Genomic DNA, 20,537 nt, shown 5'->3' on the forward strand with positions numbered 1-20,537 from the left:
AATTGCGCTATCCACAATGCTACCGTGCTGCCCTTAAGAACAAATAAATCTACACTATATCATTTTACCGTCATCCATGTACCTATCCAATAGCTGCTTGAAGGTCCCTAATGTTTCCGACTCAACTACTTCCACAGGCAGTGCATTCCATGCCCCCACTACTCTCTGGGTAAAGAACCTACCTCTGATATCCCTCCTATATCTTCCACCTTTCACCTTAAATTTATGTCCCCTTGTAATGGTGTGTTCCACCCGGGGAAAAAGTCTCTGACTGTCTACTCTATCTATGCCCCTGATCATCTTATAAACCTCTATCAAGTCGCCCCTCATCCTTCTCCGCTCTAATGAGAAAAGGCCTAGCACCCTCAACCTTTCCTCGTAAGACCTACTCTCCATTCCAGGCAACATCCTGGTAAATCCTCTTTGCACCTTTCCAGAGCTTCCACATCCTTCCTAAAATGAGGCGACCAGAACTGTACACAGTACTCCAAATGTGGCCTTACCAAAGTTTTGTACAGCTGCATCATCACCTCACGGCTCTTAAATTCAATCCCTCTGTTAATGAACGCGAGCACACCATAGGCCTTCTTCACAGCTCTATCCACTTGAGTGGCAACTTTCAAAGATGTATGAACATAGACCCCAAGATCTCTCTGCTCCTCCACATTGCCAAGAACTCTACCGTTAACCCTATATTCCGCATTCATATTTGTCCTTCCAAAATGGAGGAGGCGTGGGCCTTTGTCCAGGCCGAAAGATTGGACTCAGACTGAGGGTCAGGGGCGGGGGGCCGCGCTGAAGGGATGGTTGGGGATTGTTGTGTTGTATTTTGAGGGGGGGGTTCTTTGTTCATTGTTGGTTCTTTGTTTTTCAGGGGTTGGTTGGGCACTGTTTCGGTTGGGTCCAACAGGTGGGCTCGTGGAGGGGGGGCAGGTAGACGGCTTGGGAGGTTGATGGGCGGCAGGGGGATGGGGCCCCACAGGGGTGGGGCGGGGGGGGGTGAGGCCTGAGTTGGGGGCAAGGGGACCGGGCCTGAAAAGGGAGCTACGCCAGAGGAGGCGGGGCCAGGCGAGTGGAATGCGCGGGCTTTTTCCCGCGCTAAGGGCTGAAGGGGGCGGGGCCGGAGCTGGGCAGCGCGGGCCTTTTTCCACGCTGGGAGTGGAAGGGGGAGGGAGAGAGCCTGCTGGTGGGCAATGGGGGGGTGAGGGGAAGTTCCACACTGGGAGGGGTCAAGGGAGTGGCGGAAGTGGCCGGGGTTAGCAGGAGTCGGCTGACTTATGGGAGTGCAATGGGGGGAGCAATGCAGCTGGGGGGTGGGGGGTGGGGGTGGGAGGAACCGGGTTGCTGATGGAATGGCCAAGGGGGAGCTGGAGTCGGTAGAGGAGGTGGGGGCGGGGGTCAGCCGCTGTGGGGAACGGGCCGTGCGGGGGGCGCCGGCACGTGGCTGGCCTAGGAGGGGATACGGCTAGTTGGCGGGGGAGAGGGGCGGGTAGCCCCCTGATCCGGCTGATAACCTGGAAACGTAAGGGGACTGAATGGGCCGGTCAAACGTTCAAACAGGTCAAACAGGTGTTTGTGCACCTGAAGGGGCTGAAGGCGGATGTGGCCATGCTTCAGGAGACGCACCTGAGGGTGGCGGATCAGGTAAGGTTGAGAAAGGGGTGGGTAAGCCAGGTGTTTCATTCGGGGTTGGATGCAAAAAATCGGGGGGGGGGGGGGGGGGGGGGGGGGGGGGGGCGGCGATCTTGGTGGGGAAGAGACTGTAGTTCAAGGCGTCGAGCATCGTGGCAGACAATGGCGGTAGGTATGTGATGGTAAGTGGCAAGCTGCAGGGGGAGCGGGTGGTGTTGGTCAATGTATACGCCCCGAATTGGGACGATGCGGGGTTCATGCGGCGTATGTTGGGCCGGATTCCAGACCTGGAGGCGGGGGGCCTGATAATGGGGGGGATTTCAATACGGTGCTGGACCCAGCACTAGATCGCTCCAGGTCTAGGACGGGTAGGAGGCTGGCGGCGGCCAAGGTGCTGAGGGGGTTCATGGACCAGATGGGAGGGGTGGACCCATGGAGGTTTGCGAGGCCAGGAGCCAGGGAATTCTCATTATTCTCCCATGTCCACAAGGCCTATTCCCGGATTGACTTTTGTTATGAGTAGGGCGCTAATTCCAAGAGTGGAAGATACTGAGTACTCGGCGATAGCCATTTCCGATCACGCTCCGCATCAGGTAGACCTCCAGCTGGGGGAGGAGAGGGATCAGCGCCCGCTGTGGCGCTTAGAGATGGGGTTGCTGGCGGACGAGGAAGTGAGCGGGTGGGTCCGAGGGTGCATAGAGAGGTACCTGGAGGCTAATGACAATGGGGAGGTCCAAGTGGGGGTGGGCTGGGAGGCGCTGAAGGCAGTGGTCAGAGGAGAGCTGATCTCCGTTAGGGCCCATAATGAGAGGAGGTAGAAGAGAGAGGGAGAGAGGCTGGTGGGGGAGATGGTGAGAGTGGACAAGAGGTACGCGGAGGTCCCGGAGGGTGGATTGCTTAGGGAGCGGCGTAGCCTCCAGGCTGAGTTTGATTTGTTGACCACCAGGAAGGCGGAGGCGCAGTGGAGGAAGGCGCAGGGGGCGGTATATGAATATGGAGAAAAGGCGAGCCAGATGCTGGCGCACCAGCTTCGGAAGCAAGAGGCAGCTAGGGAGATCAGGGGAGTTAAGAATGGGGGAGGGAGCATGATGCGAAGTGGGGTGGGTATTAATGGGGTCTTCAGGGACTTCTATGAGGAACTGTATCGGTCCGTGCCCCCACTGGAGGAGGGAGGGATGGGTCGGTTTCTGGACCGGTTGAGATTCCCGAGGGTGGAGGAGGGGCAGGTGATGGGGATCAGACGGGGTTCGTGAAAGGGAGGCAGCTGAATACGAATGTACGGAGGCTCTTGAATGTTATAATGATGCCGGCGGTGGAAGCGGAGGCGGAGATAGTGGCGGCGATGGATGCGGAGAAGGCCTTTGATAGGGTAGAGTGGGGGTACCAGTGGGAGGTGCTGAAAAGGTTCGGGTTTGGGGAGAGGTTTGTCAGGTGGGTTAAGTTGCTGTATGAGACCCAGGTGGCGAGTGTGGCCACGAACAGAAGGAGGTCAGAGTACTTTCGGTTACACCAGGGGATGAAGCAGGGGTGTCCCCTGTCCCCCCTGCTCTTTGCGCTGGCGATTGAGCCCCATGGCATTGAGGGAGTCGAGGAATTGGAGGGGGCTGGTGCGGGGTGGGGAGGAACATCGGGTGTCGCTCTATGCGGACAATTTGCTGTTATATGTGGCGGACCCGGTGGGGTGAATGCCGGAGATGATGAGGATTCTCAGGGCGTTTGGCGATTTCTCCGGGTATAAGCTCAATATGGGGAAGAGCGAGGTGTTTGTTGTTCATCCAGGGGACCGGGAGAGGGGGATTAGTGAGCTCCCACTAAAAAGGGCGGAGAGGAGTTTCAGGTACCTGGGGGACCAGGTGGCCAGAGGTTGGGGGCCCTGCATAAGTTTAACTTCACGAGACTGGCGGAACAAATGGAGGAGGAGTTTAAGAGGTGAGACGTGCTGCCACTCTCCCTGGGGAGTAGGGTGCAGTCAGTTAAAATGACGGTGCTCCCGAGAAGGGTGAGAAGGGTGTTCCTGAAGCGGTGCAGGGATAGGGGGGCGTTGGTGCTGCCTAATCTCTGTAGGTATTATTGGGCCGCCAACGTGGCGATGGTGCGTAAGTGGGTGATGGAGGGAGAGGGGGTGGCATGGAAGAGGCTGGAGATGGCATCCTGTGTGGGCACGAGCCTGAAGGCGCTGGTGACGGCGCTGCTGCCGCTTCCTCATGCGAGGTATACCACAAGCCCGGTGGTGGCGGCTACCCTCAAAATCTGGGGGCAATGGAGACGTCACGGGGGGGCGGGGGGAGGTGGGGGCTTTGGTGTGGTCCCCGATACGGGGGAAACCACCGGTTTGCCCCGGGGAGGATGGACGGAGGGTTCCTGAGCTGGCACAGGGCATGTATTAGAAGGATGGAGGACCTGTTTGTGGACAGGAAGTTCGCGAGCCTGGGTGAGCTGGAGGAGAGGTTCGGGCTCCCCCTGGGGAACACCGTCAGATATATGCAGGTAAGGGCGTTTGTTCGGCGGCAGGTGGTGGAGTTCCCACTGCTGCCGCCACGCATGGTCCAGGAACGGGAGCTGTCGGGGGTGTGGGTGGGAGAGGGGAGGATGTCGGCAACGTATCAGGCGATGCAGGAGGAGGAAGAGGCCTCGGTGGAGGAGCTAAAGGGTAAATGGGAGGAGGAGTTGGGTGACGAGATTGAAGAGGGTACGTGGGCGGATGCCCTGGGGAGAGTGAACTCTTCCTCTTCTTGCGGGAGGCTCAGCCTCATACAATTCAAGGTGCTGCACAGGGCTCACATGACCGGGGCAAGGATTAGCCGGTTCTTTGGGTGCGAGGACACGTGTGTTAGGTGCCCAGGGTGCCCAGCAAACCACACCCACATGTTCTGGGCGTGCCCAGCGCTGGAGGACTTTTGGAAGGGTGTAGCAAGGATGGTGTCGAGGGTGGTACGTTCCAGGGTCAAGCCGGCTGGGGGCTCGCAATATTTCGGGTGGCAGAGGAGCTGGGAGTGCAGGAGGCCTTTGCGGCCCTGGTAGCCTCGCGAAGGATTCTCCTTCAGTGGAAGGATGCGAGGCCCCCAAGCGTGGAATCCTGGATCAACGATATGGCAGGGTTTATTAAATTAGAGAGGGTGAAATTTGCCTTAAGGGGATCGGTACAAGGGTTCTTCAGGCGGTGGCAACCATTCCTAGACTTCCTGGCAGACCGTTAGAAGATGATCAGCAGCAACCCGGGAGTGGGGGGGGGGGGTTCATTTTTCTTGAGTGGGCGTGTATATTTGCTTTTGTGTTGATGATAGTTGTTAATTTATTATTTATGTATACGGTGGGGCGGGGGGGGGGCGTTGTTCTTTTCTTTCTGTATTTTGTTGTTGATAGTTTGTGAAAATTTGAATACAATTTTTTTTTAAATGCATGAGAACAATGTTAGTCACACTTGTAGCACTTTGGCTCTGGACAGATACATGGCACTTCATGTTTGGCATTTTTCCAGAGTGCCAATCGGCGGGTGTCGTCAAATTGAAGCCGTGTTCCATTTGTTTCTCATCCAATCATATCATTATTATGTGTGGCATATAATTCCAGTGATAATATTGGTATTAATTGTACATATTCCAATGATACTAATGGTACATATTCCAATGATTATTGGTACTAATGGTGCACAATCCAATGGTACTATTGATACAGATTGCAATGTTTTTTAAAAATTACTTTACTGGATGTGGGCATTGCTGGTTAGGCCAGAAAATATTGCCCATCCCTAGTTGCCTTCTTGAACTGCTGCAGTCCCTGGGGTGTAGGTACACCCACCGTGCTGTTAGGAAGGGAGTTCCTGGATTTTGCCCCAGCACAGTGAAGGAACGGTGATATATTTCCTTTTTTAAAATAAATTTTGAGTACCCAATTATATTTTTTCCAATTAAGGGGCAATTTAGTGTGGCCAAACCACCTACTCTGCGCATCTTTGGGTTGTGGGGGTGAAACCCACGCAGACACGGGGAGAAAGTGCAAACTTCACACAGACAGTGACCCGGGGCCGGGATCGAACCCGGGTCCTCAGCGCTGTAGGCAGCAGTGCAAACCACTGGGCCACTGTGCTGCCTTCGGTGATATATTTCCAAGTCAGGATGGTGAGTGACTTGGAGGGGAACCTCCAGGTGGTGGGATTCCCATGTATCTGCTGCTCTTGTCCTTTGAGGTGGTAGTGGTTGTGGTTTGGAAGGTGCTGTCGAAGGAACCTTGGCAAGTTACTGCAGTGCATCTTGCAGATTTTACACTCAGCTGTCACTGTTTTTCAGTGGTGGAGGGATGGAATGTTTGTGGAAGGGGGAGCAATCAAGGGGCAGCACGGTAGCCTTGTGGATAGCACAATTGCTTCACAGCTCCAGGGTCCCAGGTTCGATTCCGGCTTGGGTCACTGTCTGTGCGGAGTCTGCACGTCCTCCCCGTGTGTGCGTGGGTTTCCTCCGGGTGCTCCGGTTTCCTCCCACAGTCCAAAGATGTGCAGGTTAGGTGGATTGGCCATGATAAATTGCCCTTAGTGTCCAAAATTGCCCTTAGTGTTGGGTGGGGTTACTGGGTTATGGAGATAGGGTGGAGGTGTTGACTTTGGGTGGGGTGCTCTTTCAAAGAGCCGGTGCAGACTCGATGGGCCGAATGGCCTCCTTCTGCACTGTGAATTCTATGAAAGTGGGCTGCTTTGTCCTGGATGGTGTCGAGCTTCTTGAGTGTTGTTGGAGCTGCACTCATCCAGGAAAATGGAGAGTATTCCATTACACTCCTGACATGTGCCTTGTAGATGGTGGACAGTCTTTGGTGAGGATGGGGTGGGGGTGCTCAGGGGGTGAGTTACTTGCTATATAATTCCTAGCCTTTGACCTGCCCTGGTAGCCACATATTATTATAGCTAGTCAAGTTCAGTTTCTGATCAATGGTAACCCCCAGGATGTTGATTGAGGGGGATTCAATGATTGAATTTCAAGGGGCGATGGTTAGATCCTCTCTTGTAGGAGATGGTCATTGCCTGGCACTTGTGTGGCGCGAATGTAACTCGCCACTTGACAGACCAAGCCTGGATATTGTCCAGGTCTTGCTGCATTTGTACGTGGACTGTCTCATTATCTGAGGAGTCGCAATTGGTGCTGAACATTGTGCAATCATCTGCAAACCTCCCCACTTCTGACATTATCAGTGAAGGGACGTCATTGATGAAGCAGTTGAAGATGGTTGCACCTAGGACGCTATCCTGAGGAATTCCTGCAGTGATGTCCTGGAGCTGAGATGATTGACCTCCAACCACCACAACCATCTTAAAAGCAAATTATTGTGGATGCTGGAATCTGAAACGAAAGAGAAAATGCTGGAAAATCTCAGCAGGTCTAAAATCTCAGCAGGTCTGGCAGCATCTGTAGGGAGAGAAGAGAAAAGAGCTTTGACAAAGAGTCATTGGACTCGAATCGTTAGCTCTTTTCTCTCCCTACAGATGCTGCCAGACTTGCTGAGATTTTCCAGTATTTTCTCTTTCGCACACTACCATCTTCCTTTGTGTCACTTATGACTCCAACCAACAGAGAATTATCCCCCTGTTTCTCATTGACTCCAGTATAGCTGGGGCTCCTTGATGCCATACTCGATCATATGCTGCCTTGGTGTCAAGGGCAGTCGCTCACATCTCACCTCTAGAATTTAACTCTTTTGCCCATGATTGAACTGAGGCTGTAATGAGGTCAGGAGCTGAGTGATTCAGGCGGAATCCAAACTGAGCATCTGTGAGCAGGATATTGCTGAGTAAGTGCCACTTGATAGCACTGTTGATGACTCCTTCCATCACTTTGTTGTTTATGGAATGTAGACAGAAATGCTGATAATTGGCAGGATTGGATTTGTCCTATTTCTTGTGTACAGGACACACCTGGGCAATTTTCCACATTGCCGGGTAGATCACTGTGTTGTCGATATACTGGAACAGCTTGGCTAGGGGTACGGCCAGTTCTGGAGCACAAATCTTCAGGACTATTGCCGGGATAGTGTCAGGTCCCATAGCCTTTGCAGTATCCAGTGCCTTCAACTATTTTTTGATATCATGTGAAGTTAATCGTATTGGCTGAAAACTGACATCTGTGATGCTGGGTCCTCTGGAGAAGACTGAGATGAATCATCCATTCGGCACTTCTGGCTGAAGATTGTTGCAAATGCCTCAGCCTTGTCTTTTGCATCATTGAGGATGGGGATATTTGTGGAGCTTCCTCCTCCAGTGAATTGTTTAATTGTCCACCAGCATTCATGGCTGGATATGGCAGGACTGCAGAGCTTAGATCTGATGCGTTCGTTGTGGAATCGCTTTGCTCTATTACTTGCTGCTTATGCTGTTTGGCACCAAAGTAGTCGACCGAAAACAAGCTGGATGAACTTAATGCCAGACTTACCTCTCAGAGGAAAGTAAGAGACTGCTGTGTGCTCTGTTTCACAGAGACATGGCTCACCCCCGCCTCACCGGACTGTGCCATACAACCTGAAGGCTTCTCAATTCACCGGGTGGACAACACCGCATCATCAGGCAAAGCGAAGGGTGGAGGGGTTTGCCTCCTCATCAACGCCTCCTGGTGCTTGGATGTAGCGACTCTGGTGACCTACTGCTCCCCAGACCTGGAATACGTGACCGTGAAGTGCCGCCCATATTATCTTCCACGTGAGTTCACTTCAGCCATTATCACAGCGGTCTACATCCCACCCCAGGCAGTAGTGAGGAAGGCGCTGGACGAACTATACACAGTAATAAACAACTACGAAACAGAACACCTGGAAGCCTTGTTCATTGTGGCCGGAGACTTCAACAAGGCCAACCTCAAGAGTGTACTGCCAAAATTCCACCAACATATCTCCTGTCCCACCAGGGGCGACAACACTCTTGACCACTGCTACTCAAAAATCAAGGGCGCCTACCGTTCCATCCCCCGACCACACTTTGGAAAATCAGACCATAAGACAGTGCTCCTTCTCCCGGCATACAAGCAGAAACTCAAGCAGGAGAATCCAGCTAAGAAGGTTGTGCAGTGCTGGTCCGAGGAGACAGAAGAGCTCTTACGTGACTGCTTAGAGACAGTGGACTGGCCCATATTTAAGAACTCAGCGACCAACTTAAATGAGTATGCCACCACCATCACAGACTTCATCCGCAAATGTGTGGACGACTGCGTGCCAAAGAAAGCAGTACGTGCGTTCCCCAACCAGAAACCATGGCTCAATCGCGAGATTGGCTCCCTACTGAAGGACAGATCTGAGGTGTTCAAGGCAGACGACCCTGACCTATACAAGAAATCCAGGTACGACCTCCGCAAAGCCATCCGAGATGCCAAGAGAGAATATCAAACCAAGCTAGAGTCACAGACAGACTCTCGGCGGTTGTGGCAAGGACTAAACAACATAATGGGCTACAAAGCGAAGCCGAACAGTATCTCTGGCAGCAGCGCACCCCTCCCCGATGAACTCAATGCATTCTATGCTTGGTTCGAGCAGGTAACCAACAATCCGCTAGCGAGTGCCCCAACAGCCCATAATTCACCCATACCCACCATCACAGCTTCCAAAGTCAGATTGGCCTTCCTGAAAGTGAACCCTCGGAAGGCGACAGGCCCAGACGGGATCCCTGGCCGTGCACTCAGAGCCTGCACGGACCAGCTGGCAGAGGTATTCACGGACATCTTTAACCTGTCCCTACTCCACTCCGAGGTCCCCACCTGCTTCAAGAAGACCACCATCAGACCGGTACCAAAGAAGAACCAGGCAATGTGCCTCAATGACTACCGACCAGTGGCCCTGACTTCAGTCGTAATGAAGTGCTTCGAGAGGTTGATCATGAAGCGCATCACCTCCATACTCCCAGAACGCCTTGATCCACTGCAATTCGCATACCGCTGCAACTGGTCCACATCAGACACCATTTCCCTGGCCCTACATTCATCCCTAGAGCATCTTGAAAACAAGGACTCCTACATTAGACTCCTATTTATTGACTACAGCTCCACCTTCAACACCATAATCCCAGCCAAGCTCATATCAAAGCTCCAAAACCTAGGACTTGGCTCTCCAATCTGCAACTGGATCCTCGATTTTCTGACCAACAGACCACAATCAGCAAGAATGAACAACAACACCTCCTCCACAATAGTCCTCAACACCGGCGCCCCGCAAGGCTGCGTACTTAGCCCCCTACTCTACTCCCTGTACACACATGACTGCGTGGCAAAACTTGGTTCCAACTCCATCTACAAGTTTGCTGATGATACGACCATAGTGGGCCGGATCTCGAATAACGATGAGTCCGAATACAGGAGGGAGATAGAGAACCTAGTGGAGTGGTGTAGCGACAACAATCTCTCCCTCAATGCCAGCAAAACTAAAGAGCTGGTAATTGACTTCAGGAAGCAAAGTACTGTACACACCCCTGTCAGCATCAACAGTGCCGAGGTGGAGATGGTTAGCAGTTTCAAATTCCTAGGGGTGCACATCTCCAAAAATCTGTCCTGGTCCACCCACGTCGACGCTACCACCAAGAAAGCACAACAGTGCCTATACTTCCTCAGGAAACTAAGGAAATTCGGCATGTCCACATTGACCATTACCAACTTTTACAGATGCACCATAGAAAGCATCCTATCGGGCTGCATCACAGCCTGGTATGGCAACTGCTCGGCCCAGGACCGCAAGAAACTTCAGAGAGCCGTGAACACCGCCCAGTCCATCACACGAACTTGCCTCCCATCCATTGACTCCATCTACACCTCCCGCTGCCTGGGGAAAGCGGGCAGCATAATCAAAGATCCCTCCCACCCGGCTTACTCACTCTTCCAACTTCTTCCATCAGGCAGGAGATACAGAAGTCCAAGAACACGCATGAACAGACTCAAAAACAGCTTGTTCCCCACTGTCACCAGACTCCTAAATGACCCTCTTATGGACTGACCTCATCAACACTATACCCCTGTATGCTTCATCCAATGCCAGTGCTTATGTAGTTACATTGTATACCTTGTGTTGCCCTATTATGTATTTTCTTTTATTCCCTTTTCTTCTCATGTAATTAATGATCTGTTTAGCTGCTCGCAGAAAAATACTTTTCACTGTGCCTCGGTACACATGACAATAAACAAATCCCATCCAATCCAATCCAATTGTAGCTTCACCAGGTTGACACCTCATTTTCTGGTATGCCTAATGTTGCTCCTGACATGCTCTCCTGCACGTTTCAATAAAACAAGGTTGATCACCTGGCTTGGTGGTAATGCTAGAGTGGGGAATATGCCAGGCCATGAGGTTGCAGATTGGGGTTGAATACAATTCTGCCACTGTTGATGGCCCACAGTACCTCATGGATGCCCAGTCTTGAGTTGCTAGATCTGTTTGAAGTCTGTTCCATTTAGCACGGTGGTAGTGCCACACAACACGGTGGAGGATATCCTCAATATGAAGACTGGACTTTGTCTCCACAATGACAGTGCGGCAGTCACATCTATTGATACGGTCATAGACAGATGCATCTGCAGCAGGCAGATTGGTGAGGATGAGGTCAAGTATGTTTTTCCATCTTGTTAGTTCCCTCAACAGTGGCTGCAGTCCCGGTCTAGCAGCTATATCCTTAAGGACCCAGCCTGCTCGACCTGTAGTGGCATTACCAAGTCACTCTTGGTGATGGACACTGAAGTCTCCCACCAAAGCATATTCTGCACCCTTGCCACTCTCAGTGCTTCCTCCAAGCGATGTTCAACATGGATGAGTACTGATTAATCAGCTGAAGGTGGCTGGTACTTGGTAATCATCAGGAGGTTTCCTTGCCCATGTTTAACCTGAAGCCATGAGACTTCATGGGGTCCCGAGTTGATGTTATGGACTCCCAAGGCAACTCCCTACTGACTGTACACCACTGTGCTGCCACCTCTGCTGGGTCTGTCCTGCTGGTGAGACAGGACATACCCAGGAATGGTAATCGTTGTGACATTGTCTGTAAGGTATGATTCTGTGAATATGCCTATGTCAGGCTGTTGCTTGACTAGTCTGTGATACAGCTCTCCCAACTTTGGCACAAGCTCCCAGATGTTAGTAAGGAGGACTTTGCAGGGTCAGCAGGGCTGGATTTGCCGTTATTGTTTCTGGTGTCTGGTTCGATGCCCAGTGAACCGTCCAGTTTCATTCCTTTTATTGTATTTTTGCAGCAGTTGAATACAACTGAGTGGCCTGCTAGGCCATTTCAGAGGGCATTTAAGAGTCAACCACATTGCTGTGAGTCTCGAGTCACGTGTAAGCCAGACCAGGTAAGGATGGCAGACATTAATGAACCAGATGGTTTAAAAAAAATAAAATTAGAGTACCCAATTCATTTTTTCCAATTAAGGGGCAATTTTGCGTGGCCAATCTACCTAACCTGCACATTTTTGGATTGTGGGGGCGAAACCCACGCAAACACGGGGAGAATGTGCAAACTCCACACGGACAGTGATCCAGAGCCGGGATCGAACCTGGGACCTCGGCGCCGTGAGGCAGCAGGGCTAACCCACTGCACCACCGTGCTGCCCTACCAGATGGGTTTTTACCCAAAAATGACAACAGCTTCATGTCATCGTTAGACTTTTAATTCCAGATATTTTATTGAGTTTAAATTCCATCACCTGCCGTGGTGGGATTCGAACCTGGACCCCCAGATCATTACTCAAGGTCTCTGGATTACTCGTCCAGCAACAATACCCCAATACCACCACCTCTCCTATTGGTACTTTTCCAATGCGAATGTTGAAACATACTCCAATAACTAATGGTACATATTCCAATGATTATTAATACTAATGGTCCATATTCCAATGGCACTTTTTGAAAATGTCTTTTACAGGACATAAGCTTTGCTGGGCTAGTATTTATTGCCCGTCCCTAACTGCCCTCAATTTCAGAAGGCATTTGAAAGTCAACCAGGTAACTGGGGATCTGCCATCACATGTAGGCTGGAACAGGTAAAGATTTCCTTCCCTAAGGGACATTAGTGAACCAGATGGATTTTTACAATAATCGTTTCATCAGATATTTTATTCAATTCAAATTTTACTCTGCCATGGTGCCCAGATTGTGCCCTGGGTCTCGGGATTACTCGTCGAGTGGTAACACCACCCACTGCCTCTCAATTCCAGTGGTGCTATTGGTACTAATGAGACATATTGGAACGGGTGGCGGTGCTATTCTTATGTGTGGCGGAGGTGAGATCCCAAAATGTCTATCTTTTTCCGAAGTAAGAATGAAATTCTTTAGGAGCAGACTTAGGTATTCTCTTCAATGCCACACTTTGCTGAAATACCGTTGCTTCAATCCAGTCAAATATTCGGAAGGGGAGGGGGGGGGGGGGGGGGGGCAGGATGATTTCACATCCTGCAACAGCATCACTCTTTCACGGCAGTAAGTCCTTAATCGAAGGGCTTTCGATCTCACACGCTACCATTAGTGTCATTACTCCAACGTTTTGACTTCCAGTATCACTTAGTTTGCTTAATTAGCGCTGTCTGCGACAGAGGATGTTGGCTGAACGCCATCCGATTGGACATCTGACAGGAAAAACTTTTATCTAAATTACAATACTTTTTTTCAAAAATATAACTAAAAACACGTTTCACTCCGGGTTAAAGTTGATCGAGAGTAAAATTAAAACGAATTGATCGCGCGTGGTTAATTGCAGTTGAAAAGGTCGCCAGATATGGATTGTAATTCATGCCGCTTCTTTCCTGCTGTTCCTCACGAAAGTGACTTGACTTGGCACGCTGCCTTTCCTGGGTGGGAAAATGACAGCCCCCTACACCTAAGTTTTTTTTTAGTCGGAAGTGCATAGCAACACAATCCAGGTTGGGTTGCAATCATCAGTTACTTTATTTATCTGGATATGGGCACACCATGTGTTCATGAAAATAAAATGACAACAATTGAATGTGTTTGTTTCCGTGTCTCATGGAGTGCACCAGAAAGTAATGTTTTAATATCCCAAGTTTAGCACACATCCCCGCACCGTGTGTGGAGTACGTCGCTGATTCATCTGACACCATTTGAAAAGCACATTGGCTTGAACCTCCTTCACATTTACCTCCCGGTAATGTGAGCACGGAGGGGCGCATACAGCCGAGTCCCTTTCCCTTTGCAGACTGTCTCTGCAGCAGAATGTGTAAACAGGGCGGATTCCCCCCACTGAGAACTCTTTCATCTCCCCCAAGGCCACTTCATCGAAATTCTGATCGCATTTATTCTCGGTCTGTAGCGGCCTCTCGGTTCACCCGCAGCAGTGGAGAAAACTTTTGTTAAGGAATTCGCACTGGAGCGAACTCGGCTGCAAAAGGAAGATGTCGATGGGAGGAGCTATTTTTAAAATATGTATATATGTCTATACATTATGTCAAAAGCAATTCGAGCCAAAGAGTTGGAGTGCATCTGCTATCTAGCGAGAAGATTCCCCGTCCAAGGCTCGGTGTGATCCCTCCGATGAGCATCCAATTCAGCTCGAACGCTTCCTAGCGTCATTGGTCCCGGGAATCTCCATTGGACAAATCTGTGCCATAACTGGGAGCATTGAAAGATTGAACCGGAGTTCTGCAGCACTGGCACCGTTAAAATGTAGGCTTCCTCGCACTTATTTCTTTTCTTATTTTGCGCCCTGCAGTCATGGGCAGCAATTAACCGCCGCTTTTCCACTGGGCGTCCACGCCACCCGTGGATTTCACTGAGATTTCGGGTGGACTTGTGCAGCATTTGTCGGCACGGCGGGCGCTAAGACCTGGGAGAGGCAGTCGCCGCGCGGGGAGCTCGGGTGCATTCTCAGAGCGGTGTGGGAGCGGAAGATCCGGAATGTGTGTTGTGCAGCGTGGATGGGTGGACAGCTACATCTTTTCTCCGCTTCCATCATCCTGCATCTGAGGAGCGTGCACCCAAACCATGGGATGGCTGGAAAAGAGAAAGCACGTCCCCTTCTGCCGTCGCGACGCCCTGTCATAGAGCTTGCGGACTTGTCTCTCTAGTCTTGCACTGTCTCACAGTTACCCCCTCCTCCTCCCCTCTTTCCCAACACTTGGCTCGCGGTCTGGCTGCAAGGAGACTGGGTACTTCCAGGACAAATTGAAGCTGTGATCTCGGGAGGGAATGCAAGCGCCTATGGAAGTATAATCCTGGCGGTGAATTTGGCGCGTTTGGAAAGGGGCTTTCCCCCTCCCCCCCTCGCTGTTTCAAGAGGTGAGATTGGAGGAGAAAGCTGCTGTGGCATTTTCGCTGAGTGGGCGCTGTAATGATCAAAGGTGTCATTTACTGACATCAGGAGCAGGAGCAGCAGCAGATCACTTCAGAAGGTTTTGGTAAGATATCCTCACACCTTCCATAAAACTCCCGTGCATTTTTTGCTGGACGTGCAAACACCCAGCCGGATACATTTTGGATTTATCTACATTGCAGTCGCTACAACCCCCCCCCCCCCCCCCATTCTCCCTAAGTTACTGCAGACACTGAGCTGGTATGTACATGGAGCTAGAGTTGGCATTTTGCTAAGATTATCGTAAAGTTTGCAGCCCAAGGCAGAAGCAATGGCTGTATCGGTGTATTATTTGTCATAATTAAAAATATGGCTCCATATTTTCAGACACATGCCCATTTTGAAGTGCGGATGCTCATATTTCGTTTTCGGTACAGAATGCGAGTTAGCTAGAGTGCTGAAGGGTAAACACTCATCCCCTACCACCACCGCCCATTCGGCTGTATGCTTCCGTTAGTCACCTCAATTAAGCACATTATTCACTATTGCTTTTATTTAAAACCACTCTGCTTTGGGTTTTCTGCCACTTGCACCGGCGTGAATACAAATATTTTTTTTAAAATGTGGAGCAACAAAGAATGTTTACGTTTGAATGCACATTGCTCTGCGGGCTTCCAATTCGACATAGTTTTATTTCTTTAAAATAACGCTATAGTGCTTTCCTCAGGGATTGGCGCCAAGTTCAGCGGTGTGTGTTGAGAAGTGAAATACCTATTTGAGCGTTTCTGCGGGTAAATTTGTACAAAAAGAAATAAAATGATCGGTGGTCACGCCATCCTAGAGAGACAGCGAGGGAGCCAACAAAACACAATGCATTTCACTTGAATTATTTTTGGCATTAGATTTGAAAGCTGCAGTAAGTCATTTGGCAGCCTGCTGAAAGATGGAGCCTTGCATCGGACAATACCCGATTCACTGATTTTCTAAACTTTTAGTTCTTGTATTTGGGCGCATCTCACTGAGTGGTAATTATCTCCAAGCTTCATAAGGCGCTCGTGAAATATTCCGAAGTGTTCTCTTGTACCGCATTTCCTGGAGCTGGAGTGAAGCTATATTCCCACGCAGCACACATCTCCAGGTTCTGGAGCGCTGACGCCTCCTGAAGATTCTCATCTTTAATTACTGGCTCGGAAACAAATTGAACGAGGAGCAATCTGCATTGTTCTTTGAACATTGGAGGTTGATAATGGGGCAAGTTTCGGTTTTTGTACCGTGAAGGCAGTTGGATCTGTCAATGCAAATGATACATTGAAAAATGACGAGAGCTCCTTGCTGCAGTCACCGTTTTGGCGCCTTTAACGTGTGCAGCAGTGAGTCGGTCTGGTGAGGGGAAACTTTCTCACCCAGCAACACCGACACCTGCCCCTGACATATTTCAGTTCCAACGGCCCCCACTTGTGCTAAATCAACAAACTCCAAATGAGGATCACGCAGCCTCGCCTCCAAATGCTCCACACTTACTCAGCAATCCAACCCTCCGCTTCGTTTCTTGCTGGCCAGCAACGAGCTCCCCGACATGAAAGTAACTGAGCGATGGGCTGGATGGATTAGACAGGCCAATGTCATTCCTCAGCACAATACTTCAATTCACCGACTCAAGTTGCAAGCGCTTCCATTTACGATCGGCAATAAATTCTGAGCACTGCATAATTTTAGTGGCAACTCAAACTAATGTTGCCACCTATTTTGGAGCGGGGAAAAGGTTAATGTATTCCAGAATCTAGTAAACCAACTCCAGAACAAAACAATGTTCTTGTCGGATGGGGATAGACTTGTTTATTGGATATTTTCAAAAGCAATCCCATCAAGGGTTGTGATTGAAGGAATAGCAGTTAGTCAGACTCCTTTCAAATTCATAACGTTTTGAAGTAAACTGGGTCACTATATTGAGGCGGCACTGAACGAGGGGTGAGCGTATGTCGAAGGATTGGGTTCTGGGGAAATAAAGTCGGAAGTTTAACTTTGCTGCTTTCATTATAATCATCGGCGCCTGTGTGGATCGGAAATGTACAGCGGCCTCGGTTGATATTTTCCTGTTCCCGAACTGGACAGAAAACCACCCCGCGTGGTCCTTCAGTAACATTAACTCCTGCTGTATGTGCGGAGTAATACTCTTCGCCAGTTTGATGGAGTGTTCTGGGCGGGGGCGGGGGGGGGGTGGCTGGAGAAGATCCCTCGAAAAGGTGGTCATAACATTTTGAAATGCATGTTTGGTCTGAGGCATGTTGGTTCTATATCCGACAAGAGTCAAGTAATTGGATTTTAAAAAATATTGGTAGGCAAATAGGGGGCGCTCAAATTCTACAAAGACATGCAACTCGAACTAACCTCTTGAATATGGCCATATCCGACTTTTCCCACCTTTCTATTCCAGCACTGATTCCTTTCCCACATGCTGCGGCTGCTGCTTCCTAACCGCTGCTTCCCCCGTCCAAGCGAATTTCAAAGCACTGCAGCAAATGAAGGATCCCCCAATTCTGCACCTTTCCTTCGTTCTGAACATACGTTTCAGAAATCCACCAGCGCCGATAAGATTCTTGTGAGGGATTGGATTTCACAAACGCCAGCTGGCGTGCTTCCTGCCCTCCGGGTGCAGGATGGACGTACAATATACCAGATAGGCACAAACCTTTTTTTTTGGGGGGGGGGGGGGGGGACCTTCAGACATGCCGTTGCCCCGTGTGCAGACAGAAAGGTTAAACCATACGCCAAAACACTTAACCCTGCTGAATGCTGCAACAACGAATATGTAAGGTGGTAGGTACAGTGGTTAGAACTGCTGCCCCACAGTGCCAGGGACCTGGGTTCGGTTCCCGGGGTAACTGTCAGTCTGGAGTTTACACTTCCTCCCCGTGTCTGCTTAATTTCCACCCAATGCTTTGGTTTCCTCCTGCTGTCCAAAAATATGTAGGTTAGGTGGATTGGTCATGTGAAATTGTCCCTGATTGTCCAAGTGTATGTAGGTTAGTTGGAGTTCTGAGGATGGGCAGGATAGGGTGTGCGTTCAGAGGGTCTGTGCAGACTCTATGGGCCGAATGGCCTCTTTTACACTGTAGGAATTCTATGGTTCTAACACGTTTGTTTTGAACACTAGCAACAGTTTGCATTTAGGCAATGCTGCTATGACACTTCTGTGGTGACCATCTGCCACTGTGTTTGGTACATTGGCTGCAATGTTTGGTGGCTGGAAATACAGACGCCATTGGTGTGAAACACCTGTCCAAATATAAATGACAGTGTCCACAGTTGTAAAATGATTTACATGGTGGTATCAGATTTAGATAATTACCCTATTATAGTTTTACATGATAATACTGAAGTATGAAATATAGAGTGGGATATCTAAAAGTGAATTTGAGCTTTAAAGTAGAAAATGTCTTGCCCGAATTCTACCCAAACCTTTGAACTTGTATGGAACTTTGCTTTCGAAAGAGGCAGTACTCTACCGCACATTCCAGTCAAATTCCTACCTCCAAGCATTGTGCACAGAAATAAAAACAGTTAATTGTAAACTATAACTACTGTGTTGGTCTTACCACCACCCAAACCTGACTTTGCTTTTGCTTGACTTGTTCCCGTCAGGCGCAAGGTCTTCTGCTATCAGTCAACTTGACCAATTATTTTTTCTAGGTGAAGCAAAAGTATCCTGTTGATAGGTTATTGGACAATACAACAACAAAAAATATGGGAGCAGAATATCTCTGGGTGTTTGATTGCCCAATAAGTGATGCAGATGGATCTGAGCAAGTAATGGATACAAGATTGATCCCCTATTATATTTTTGATAAAATAAGGTGGTCATATTTTTGTGCAAATAAGAAGGGAAACAACAAATTTGAAATTGGAACAAACCTTGCCTGTGCACAATGGAGTCAGTCAGTCTCTGTAAAGATAAACGTTAATGACATTGCATGTAATCATTCATCAGAACTGGTAGCCTAACTTTTTTCTTTTGCAGATATTGTCTAGCCTATTGTGTATTTGTTGCATTTACTATTTTTAAAGTTTTCTTATCCTGAAAGAAGGAAAATAACATATGTGCAGTTCTGCTTCAACTGAATCACAGTAATGACACCACAATGAACAATTGGAGTATGTTTGGTATATTTAGGCATATTAGATCCTTTTACAGATTCTGATGTGTCGGAACTGTCAATCATTATCTTCAAAATTCAAAGAGGTTCAAGTTCTATAAAATAAGTAAATAAATGAGTGTTGAAACTTCACAAGCACCACATTTCAAATACTTCATGAATATAATTTGAGTCAGCATTTTAGCAGTAATATTTTGTGAGCAGAAACCTAAAATTAAATTGCTAGCTTCATAGCCTAAATTGTTGCCATTTACTAAGAATATAATGATGATAGGATGCTGCCAAATAAATTAAGTACATTGAAGCTTTTCTGTGAGTGAAAGAACAGTCACAAGCAGAAATATATGGTTTTTCATAATCGGTTGTTTATTAAATATAATTTTGAAGCAATGTTTTGTAGCTTGTTTTTGAAGCAAAATATAGCAAGCAACTGAACAATAACAGTCAAGCCCCAGTACAGAGGAATAAATTAGCAGGTGCTACACCTCATGCAGTTTAAATATATTACATGCAGGTACCATCTTTAAGAAGCAAGTTGTAGTTTTAGGGCAGAGATGAATAATTTACAATCTTGCTCCTCCAGATATGGCTGTCTTTGGATATGTTGGATCGTGTCCTCTCCACTCTTTAAGAAGACAGAATGTTCAGAATTAAATGTGTTAACTATGGATGAGCAGAAGACATGGTTGCTCTGAGGATTCTGCATCGTCTCGTGGGAGGCCTTAAAAACCATAGTCAAATATTTCATTGGAGCAAAGGAGTATCAATCAGAAAAAAAATACAACATTTGGAAAAATCAGGGGATATGCTCCAAGGAAGCCAATAAGTGTAACTGGGTCATTAGAAAATGACCAACCCCACCAGAGGAGGATACATGATGTATCTGATGCAATTACTGTTAATACTAATGAACCAATAATAATCTGAAATCACTTATTCTGCTTCAAATGGAGAATAGTTTTCTCTAGTTAACTATTTTAGAAGTTATCAGAGAGCACAAAGGAAAATGATGGCATCACTTGAATGAGAGACTGCCATATCGTGTATAAGAGGAGATCATAGAAGTGGCTAATTCCAAGAACAATCAGTACATCCAGTGGGAGCATTGTTGTGTGTCACTGAAATTGGGACAAGTGTTTGACTTGTCCCACCTATGAAACCCAGAGTTACTTTAACTGAATGTTTATAAAATTAGATGGTGGAGGTTTAGTCTTATGTAGTGTTTCTTTTTTATGATTTGGGGATGCCGGCGTTGGACTGCAGTGAGCACAGTAAGAAGTCTTACAATACCAGGTTAAAGTCCAACAGGTTTGTTTCAAATCACTAGCTTTCGGAGCACCGCTCCTTCCTCAGGTGAATCTTTCCTTTTTTTCTTTCTTTTTATTGCACCATAGAAAGTAGTATAAAGAGGCAGCCCTGAATATTAAGGACAGTTTTCATCACATTCCACTGAATGGCGTCAATTGGCATTACTTGTTGAAATTACAATAACAGTGTGCATGTGT

At 48.7% G+C, this 20,537-nt stretch overlaps 1 protein-coding gene and 1 long non-coding RNA gene across 3 annotated transcripts in view; one reads left to right on the plus strand and one right to left on the minus strand.

Moving 5' to 3' along the window:
• Nucleotides 1-17,538, minus strand: part of LOC140428012 (uncharacterized) — a 56,159-nt gene extending 38,621 nt beyond the window's left edge. Inside the window, exon 1 of the long non-coding RNA XR_011948681.1 lies at nucleotides 17,267-17,538. This is a non-coding gene — a long non-coding RNA (uncharacterized lncRNA). The remainder of the gene's footprint in view (nucleotides 1-17,266) is intronic.
• LOC140428010 (interleukin-1 receptor accessory protein-like 1) overlaps nucleotides 13,643-20,537 on the plus strand; it is a 2,037,829-nt gene continuing 2,030,934 nt past the window's right edge. The window contains exon 1 of one of the 2 annotated variants that reach the window (XM_072513958.1): nucleotides 13,643-14,984. The gene's annotated coding sequence lies outside the window, so the exon portion shown is untranslated. The remainder of the gene's footprint in view (nucleotides 14,985-20,537) is intronic. The other variant, XM_072513959.1, reaches the window with a different exon arrangement.

The sequence above is a fragment of the Scyliorhinus torazame genome, chromosome 8, assembly GCF_047496885.1.
Source record: "Scyliorhinus torazame isolate Kashiwa2021f chromosome 8, sScyTor2.1, whole genome shotgun sequence".
NCBI lineage: Eukaryota > Metazoa > Chordata > Chondrichthyes > Carcharhiniformes > Scyliorhinidae > Scyliorhinus > Scyliorhinus torazame.